The sequence below is a fragment of the Abrus precatorius genome, unplaced genomic scaffold, assembly GCF_003935025.1.
Source record: "Abrus precatorius isolate BTA unplaced genomic scaffold, Abrus_2018 Scaffold11, whole genome shotgun sequence".
NCBI classification, from domain to species: domain Eukaryota; kingdom Viridiplantae; phylum Streptophyta; class Magnoliopsida; order Fabales; family Fabaceae; genus Abrus; species Abrus precatorius.
This window is the reverse complement of record NW_020874303.1, coordinates 11,051,214-11,060,503: the sequence shown is the minus strand read 5'-3', so window position 1 is coordinate 11,060,503 and position 9,290 is coordinate 11,051,214. Positions and strand designations below refer to the sequence as shown.

At 32.3% G+C, this 9,290-nt stretch overlaps 1 pseudogene; it reads right to left on the bottom strand.

Annotated features, from left to right (window-relative positions):
* Positions 1-1,660: 1,660 nt before the first annotated feature.
* Positions 1,661-5,565, bottom strand: LOC113856418 (annotated as a pseudogene).
* Between the last annotated feature and the right edge of the window lie 3,725 nt (positions 5,566-9,290).

Here is a 9,290-nt window from a genome sequence, read left to right as displayed (position 1 = left end):
TATTTCGGTCTGGTCCGGTATGGAATGAACTTATAACCATGGAATCGACTCGATCATCAGATTATAGATTATAAGTTTATAACCCTAGCCCATTCCCATTTTGGGCGGAACAGATCTACTAATTCTTTGATTACAGAGTGGATCATTCGGACCTGGGCTCCTAGAATATGGCGCCCTTGGGGCTTTCTATTTGATTGTATCAAAAGGCCCAATGAATTGGGATTTCCCTATTGGGCCAGGTCATTTCGGGGCAAGCAGATCATTTATGATGAAGAGGATGAGCTTCAAGAAAATGATTCAGAGTTCTTACAGGGTGGAACCATGCAGTACCAGACACGAGATAGATCTTCCAAAGAGTTTTGCAGCAATTAGCACGCCCAGACTTAGAAGTAAGCATAAGAGTGTTTTGAGCTCATGCACGACCGTGCTTATGACCTTGCACGATTCAGCTCTTCTGCAGGAAGTCCAATTATGAAGAGCTTTTAAGATTTTTAAACCCTATTAAAGAGACATCTCATGCATCGAATTATATACCCTTTTCTGGCTTTGAATACACTTTTCATCTAGTTTGTCTTACATGGGATACTTTGGCATATTTTTGGTGGGATTTGAAACTTTGAGCAACCGTACTTGAAGACCAGGAACTAATCTCTTTCTAGTTTGCTTTTCTTTATGGCTTTATTTATGATTATTATAGTTCTTTTTTTTAGCACGAGTAATTAAATCCATAAATAGGGCTATAAAATTTTTTGTCCTTGAATTTATGATATTTTGATGTTTGAATCTAAGTTTGGTTTCCGTTGATGATTAGTTTTTGTTCTATTGCACATAATTGTATAATCCTAATTAATTATATCTTCAGAAGATCATACCTCGATTAAGTAATAAATCTATAAGATAAAATGAAATAAAAGATTAAATGGACTAAACCAATCTTTTTCTTCCAATCGTTATTAAATTAACAAGTTCGTAGGTTTTTTATGCTTTCTTAAATTAATATCTTACATAATCATTGTGAATGTTAGTTTAGAGAAAAGAATATTAATATTTCATGACCATTGGGTATTAATAGTAATTGTATGAATGGTTAGTAATCACAAGAAAATCGAACTTAAAATTAAACGAAAAAATAACAAAGAATTGAATGAGAAACTCATACGTCCTAAGTTCCTCTCTTATAAGTTCAACTAAATTATCTGCTGTGTTATTTACTTTTATTCATAATTGATTTTATAAATAATTCTTATTCTTACATAATTTTACATCCTTTAAGATCAAACAATTGAATTAAAAATTTTTTAATAATTAAAAAACAGTCCTTGTAGGACGATAATTCGAAAACTTAATTTAAGAACTCTTTATTACTTCTCGACGAGTATAATTTGCCCACCAAACATTCTTCTATGACGATATCGAAACTAGAAAGCACAAATCACAAAGATGCACAAAATGGCACTACATTAACAACAACAAGAAGCTACTTCTGATTGTTTCTAGGAACACAACATGTATTATGTGACACGAAGGGATACAGGTCCTTCTAGTACACCTATGTACGTGAAAGAAATTAAAATTAGAAAAAGGGAAGGAGGAAACAAGGGAAAATATTAATGGAGCAAGGAAAACTTCATTTGCTTTGTGATTTTTTTCCATGTTGAAGCTAATTAGTTGATTCCTCACCAAATACCTCAATGTTACAGACAGGACATTTCTGAAAAAAGACAAGGACAAATGAGATGGAGAGCAAGAGACAAATAAAACGTGTTGGCATGTAGTTCAGAACACATTGACTGACCTTGCTAATGCTAAGCCATTTTGTAATGCATTCGCCATGGAAAACATGGTTGCATGGCAATTTTATTTGCTGGTCACCTCTTCTATATGACATTTGACAAATCACACATCTGTTTTTCCATGCATTTTGATCAAGAGCAAATTTTGAACACATTAGAATGGGAGAATAAACACACATCCAGAAAAGCATGGAAGTTTGAATATCTTGCAGCGGTTTGAAATAAATGTACAGCCTGATGCATCTCAGCTAGACTATCAAAAGATTTTGTAGTTTGTACCCTCAACCATATTGTCTTCCTATATTTAAAGGGAACAATGGGAGATGAAAATATAAAGATATGAAAATGACAAAGTAGAAGTAATTTTCCTCTTTTTTTTGTTGTAAATGGTAATGCAAATATGGTCATTGCAACAATAATGTCTAATTTATAAAGTTAGCCCATGCCCTAATTTTTTCGTCATTTTTCCATATTATTTTTCAATAGATGGATTTGACAAGATTATTAAGCTAAATATTCTAATTTTCATTACCCACCCATATTCCCCATAGTCTCTTAAACAGTGTATTATCCTAATTGATCTTCTCAATACTTCTTACTGCTAACCGATTCAAACAAAAAAGAAAGAGAATGAACCAGAATGTTACCTCTTCCCAGAATTTTTTCTTTTGAATAAGCTTCCAAATTTGTACTTCGAGGTTGGAAGCATATCAATAAGTTCTTAGGAAAGACCCCGGTTTTGAGTTCCCATTGCCTCACCCAGGTCCAGTAGTTCCTGTCACATTTTAAACAGTAATTTTGGCCATTGATACTTATGGTTTCTAATTCTTCCGGTACTAATATTCAACGTTACATCATAATCGTTACAACTTATAAATAGCTGATTATGGAAACATGCCTTACTTCAAAGGCCAAACTTTGAAAATATTTAAGTATACCCCTGAATTTGTATAACGGAAAACAGATGGAAAGAACACAAAATATTTGACCATGCGGCAGATACATGTCAACTTTGTCACCCTATGATCTGATGAATTTGATGCTTTCTAGCAATAAAGAAATTGCAGCTAATGCTTCGTAAGATCTTTTTGAACATCACGAGTATGTAGTAGATAGATTTAAAAGCGTACCACACCTCATATGTCATATTATCTGGATCAATGTTATCTTGCCATATGATCTGCATCAGTGCAAACGATGGATTAGAAACTGGATTCATTTTAGGCTATCTAATTCCAGTCTTTATTAGGCAATAAACACACATATAAACGCACTGTTTTCCTTGGTATCACATAAAATCAGTTCAGAGAATTCAAGGATCATCTTCATGAATAATAATTTTGAACCTGGAAAAGTGAGTTTTAGGTGAACAGAAAAACAACATTGATCCAAGAGTACCCTGCTATTTGTTTAGTCTATGTAGTAGAAATTGGAGGATCCTAGAAGTTATGGCTAGTCTATATTTATGTATGTCATTTATTCCTATAACTCAGTTCAGTTTATTGGCTAACTGCTATTACCGCAACTATTTTCTGGACAAAGCCTAGTCTGAAACCAAACAAATGTAAACAACTTTGTAATAACGATAGTATAACAGTGATCTAGCAAAAACTGTAAACACTTTTATTAGTAAATATCATCTATCGAATAACTCCCAAGACATGGAAGTGGAAGGTGATATAGGGGTCAAGAAAAGGAAAAGAATGTGCAGCAAACTTAAAGTGTAAAATTCTGAATTATAGGGAATTAACAATTGAAAATAAGTCATATATTATTCGATTTGTATATGACAACAGTAACGGATATAAATGAAATGCCAGTCTAGGCATCATTAGGCTATAATTCTGATGTTCCACATGCATTGGAAATAAACACCTCAACCTACCCTAATAAATTAAAACAGAGTTCTATACCTAATCACTAATACAGTATAGAATAAATGTCATTATTCAGTTTCAGTTTTATGAGGTTGGGATTAATTAAACTGTTAACAATAAATACTGCAGTAAAAAAATGTAAGGAGGCTCAATTTGTGTTGGAAGTATGCTATGTGCAGCCTACCACAATTTCAATGATTTCTTCCAAATTTCAAGCATACGGAACCAGTTTTGCTACCAGAGACTAATGATTTAATGTTAAACCAAAAACCAAAGTTAAGGTCTCAAATTTAGACCTTAATAACAAAGCTTCCTACCTCGCTACTACTGGATTCTTGATGATTTAGACTGCCTGCAAAGCAAATGCAAAACAATTATGATGTTATTGTATGAAATTCAAATTTACTAAATGTTAAACACTATTTCAACACTTTGAATCAAAAGAGAGGGAGGAAACAAAAGACACGAGCTTCACATAAAAAGAAATGCATGATTTGGACTGCCTTCAATGATATCCACGAAAATAAAAATGCTCTTGTTTGATTTATTATTTTCCAACCCCTCTCCACAAACAATAATTTGATGTTAGCACAACACTAGAAAATAGCTTAAAATGTAGATTCAGTCTCAACAACCAAAAACTGTAAATTATGTACAATACCATAGGCTGCAAAAGAAAATACAGTTTCAACTAACATTCTTCAGTGATGGTCTGCATGCTTGTGACTCCATCTCTTCCGGATGAAGAGTTAGTTGTAGCAGGTTCATCCATAGTCATTGTTGAAGGGTATTCCCACTCTCCCCTACTGGTTGCCTCCGTTCTTGGAATATGATCATTTACCTCGTAAGAACCATAATAAGATGTACTCCCAGGGCCAGACAGTCCAAACTTATATGGGTTCAAATTCATTAACCAGTAGACACTTTCCTGGACAGAACACATGAAAAAACATTGTTATTATCATGTTTCTAAGTTTACTTGAGGGAAAGTATAACAGAATTATGCAAACAGGGGAAATAAGACAATTTAGGACTTTAATTACTCATCTATATACGTTTTGTGGGAAGGGCTGTCAGTTCAAATTGGTGAAGTTCAATACACTTATAAATCAGACCAATTCTATATTGAAGATATAAATAGGTTACGTAAGGCAATCCTGTGACACAGATCCACTTTCAACGCAGGATTGCTCATCAACCTCAGTTCAACTCAAAGTAAAGTAATTCTCACTGTAATATTACTTTTCCTACTTGACCTTTGTATTCCCATTAGGAAAAGCTGTAAAGCAACAGGGATCTGCCTAGACCCTGCATGGCTGCACCAAACATTCTGAGTCTCCTAGTCCTGAACTGTTAGATAATAATGAAAGAATGGAATTTCTGCCTTAGTTCCAAATTTTGGAGGCCAACATTACTCATAATTTCATAAATACAAAAATTCAATTTGGGGCAACAAAAATGAATAAATTATTGCAACAACAAACGCTGACAATTCATGGGATAGCATGGATCTAAAAACCTCTTTGCCAGATCAAAACTAATAACAATCAGCATCACCAATCCAGCACTATGTTCCATCCAGAACCAATTGAGACCATAATATCATAGTTTTAGAGGTCTCCACAATCATATCATGACCGTAAATGTTGTCATATTGCCCTCAATTTTTCGCAATTCAAAAAAACCTTGATTACCACCATAAGTAATTTTACAAAGGAAAACAAAGGAAAATGCAGTGCAAGCAAAACCTGATCAAGTACTGAGCCAGCGTGGGCATAATTAACGGGCACATGTGTTGTGAGGCCTTCGAAGAAATCCATGAAACTTTCAGCCATTGTATATGGAAACCCAGTATCTATGTAATGCACCTCCATTTGTCTACCATCATCATTCATTTTGAAGATTGAAACACCACCTCACTTCACCAATAACAACAACAACCTCATAAAACGACCTCTTACTACAAATTCACAAAGCAAGAACAATAAAAAACATTTCCATCACATCGTATAACAACACAATAGAGTCTTATACTGTTAAGTGAAGTCCGTTAAATGAATCATATTATGATTGTCAAAAAAACTCCGTTTGGTTAGTGGAAAATAAGAAGGTTCACATTTTCCAAGATTCAGTATTCAATCTTCTCTCACTTCCTTTTGGCAGACTTATTTTGTTGGTAATAAGTATTGAAAATTTTAAAAAGAAAAATAAAACACTTCCACAAGCGTAACCCGTGAGAAAAGCTTGGACAGGAAGCACGAGATTCTCACTTTTTTTTTCTTTTCCTTTATATTTTATATATTATATATTAAAATATTTTCGTTGGGTCAGAAACACGGCGCAAAAGCCGTACCCACAAACAATTTGCGAGCTGTAATTGCACAAAAATTATAATTTAAAATCCAGTGCCAAGATTATTATTATTATTATTATATTAAAAAATAATTTTATAACGTGAATCTAAAATTTTTTTTATTAAAAAACTGTATTTAATATATTCATCCTATTAAATATAATAATTTTTAATAAAAATATTTATTATATATTTTTAGAAACGTGTTAAAAAAATTGATTGTAAAAGAAAGCAAGAGAAGAAAGGGCAATGCTGATCGCTAGCATTGTTTGAGGAGCGAGGACTAACCTCTGTTGACGTTGGAAGGGAATAAGAAGCGCAGAAACTGAAATGGGTGAAGTGTGAATCATGAGGTGCAGTGAATTGTATTGGACCAAAAGTTGAGAGAGAGAATGTGTGAGTGAGGGTGAAACTGAAAGAGGGAGAGAGGAGTGGGAATTTTTTTATTGCTTGCAGTCGCACATTCCTTACTTTGCCTTTTTTTTTTATAAGCGTTTATTATATTTATTGTCATTCTTATTTAAAAAATATTTGCAATTTATTAGAGAAAAAATTAGTTAAAATAAAAACAATAGATGTTTCTTTCCTCTTATCTATCCTACAAGATTGAGAATTTCTGTCGATAATTTTATGTGAAGGAATTCAGAGACATGCCAGAGACAGGAACTAACAATGGTTTAACATGTAGTTAGCTTTACTACTCCGACTATCCATAATATTTTTTGTTTACCTTTTTAGATAAATAATTTAAAAATTTATATTTACATTTTTGTCGGAAGCTATTATTTTAGTCTTTAATATTGTATTTGTATTAGGGATGTTAGAAAAATAAGATTGGATGAATTTCGATTAAAAAAAAAGTTTTGACCTGTTATTTTTTATTTATAATTTGCTTTGATTATGATTTTTTTTATTTATATGTTTTGGAATAAATTTTTTATTATCTTATTTCTTGATATTTTAGATGTATAATTTTTTTTTCACATTTATACATTTTTAGGATCTATTATAAAGTTTGTAAATATAATTTTTCTATATTTTTATTCTCATGCATATAGACTTTCTTTTCATTTTATCCTTTGCTTGAAAATGTAAAAGCTTGAATGTGAAAAAATTCGATGAATCATATTTTAATTACACTTATTAAACTGTAATGTGACTTAATTACGTAATACTAATGTTTAATCACTTTGAATTGACTTCTTTTATTGAGAAGATTTTAATTGGATTTGAATCATTAAAATATTTTAAGCATCTTTGACCTATATTTACTATGTTGACTATATATTGAGTTATAGGTTGCATTTCGTATAGTTTTTGTTTCATTGAAAAATTATATTTTAAAGCTTCAATTTGATGAGTAATTTTGTAATAAATAAATAAATAAATCCTAAGTGATATTGCAAGTTGAACCACTATTGTTGCACGTAAAAATCATTAGAATAAAATCTTATGCATTCGATTTGTGGAGGAATTGGACCTCCAATTAGCAGAAAAGCTAAATTTTTGCAAAGTTGACTGTGGAAAGGCTAAGACTGGGAGCTTTGGAAGGGGAGAAAGGTGCAAGTCTGGGGGCTTTACTCTTGACCTTATCAGGAGTCGAAGTAGTGGGTGGAGATGAAAGAGGTAGGGGTGAGTGTAGGCAGAGGAATTGCGAAAGGAGAAGTTGCAAGGGAGAAGAAAATGGAGGAGAAGCAAGTTTCAGAGGCATGGCTAACGATGGTGGAGAGATGTAGTGTGTGAGTGCGAGTGGAGGAACTATAGGAGGAGAAGCAGGAGGTGTAGTCACCAATGGAAGAGATGTAGGTGGCAAGGGTGTGCCTGTCGCCAATGGAGAGGTGTAGGAGTGAGTACAGAAGGAGAAGTAGTGGGAGGGGGAGTTGCAAGGTGAGGGAAAAATGGAGGAGGAGACATGAGTAGTGGGGAGCTCACTAGTGAGGGCGCGGCTATCGGCGATAGAAAGGATGCTGGCAGAGACAAGGACTGAACGGGTGCAGGTGTGGTGGGGGGTAAGCGAAGATTGTTAAAATTGAGTGGGTAGAAGAGGAGAGTGCTAAGACTGAGCAAGTGAGGGGTGACTGCTAAGCAATTTTATAAATGTTTGATTTTTTTGCTTAAGTAAAAATAGAACTAGAGTTTAAGTTCCCATGCAAATTGGAAAGGATCTAGATTCCAATCTTATTGAGCCTAATTTAAAATATTAGGGGTCTATTACATTTTATATTTGTATTAATCAAATGAGACTTAATTAAGATTACTCTGAATAATTTCGTGTTTCCCTTTCCTTTAGAATGTTTTGATTTACCTTTGAATTTCTTTGGTTATTTTTAGAATTAGGATTTGCATCTAAGGACTTAAACATGGAAGGGTTTAGTTGACGACCAATTCTCCAATTCTCAATTATGTTCTTAAGTTTTGAATGGATTTTGAATGAGCATACTTTATAATATTCAAATTTCATTCTTGCACTTAATTCATAATTAACAAGAACTTCTAATGTAAGTAACGCTTAATTTTGCAGATTAGAATTACGATTAAGAATCATATTTATGTTGTTTTAACTTCTTGTATGAATTTAAATGAAGTTTGGTTGATGATAATTGAATTAAGATTATAGAAAAATTAATTGACTAACATGAATTTAGTAAATATTTTTTATGGTAAGAACTTTTTCTAATATGATTTGTGCTTAATTGATCATCTTATATCAAACTAAAAGTAAAAATAAAATTCAAATTTAATAATTAGTAACTTATGATAACTTTGTTATTGAATCAAATAAAGATTTGATCTATTAGTTGTCACTATTAATTCATTTATTTTGTTGAGTTTTTAATTTATAATAATCAATCAAATTCGTATCCCTTTTTAATTATTGTTAATTCAAATTTAGTATGTTGTGATACTTAGTTTAATGATCATTATTTTTAGGAGCATGAGCTAGGTTAACTTACTTAGCTACATTAATTTTTCATAATATGTTGACCAAAAGCAGCAATAGTCACTCCACCTCCCCACTCCCCCCATCCATCAAACAAGCATGCTTGGTACCTTTCGTTACTATATGTTCGGGGGATAAGATATAAAAACTTACATATGTTATCTATATTAGTACAAATATGAAAGGAAGAAGTAGGATAAAATTTTATTTGTTATTGACTAAAATTTTTTAAAAAGTATAAAAGTATAAGAGAGAATTATTAAATTAGGAGTGTGAATCAATAAATTAAGAGTAAAATATATATGCTTTTGTGATTTTTAATAAAT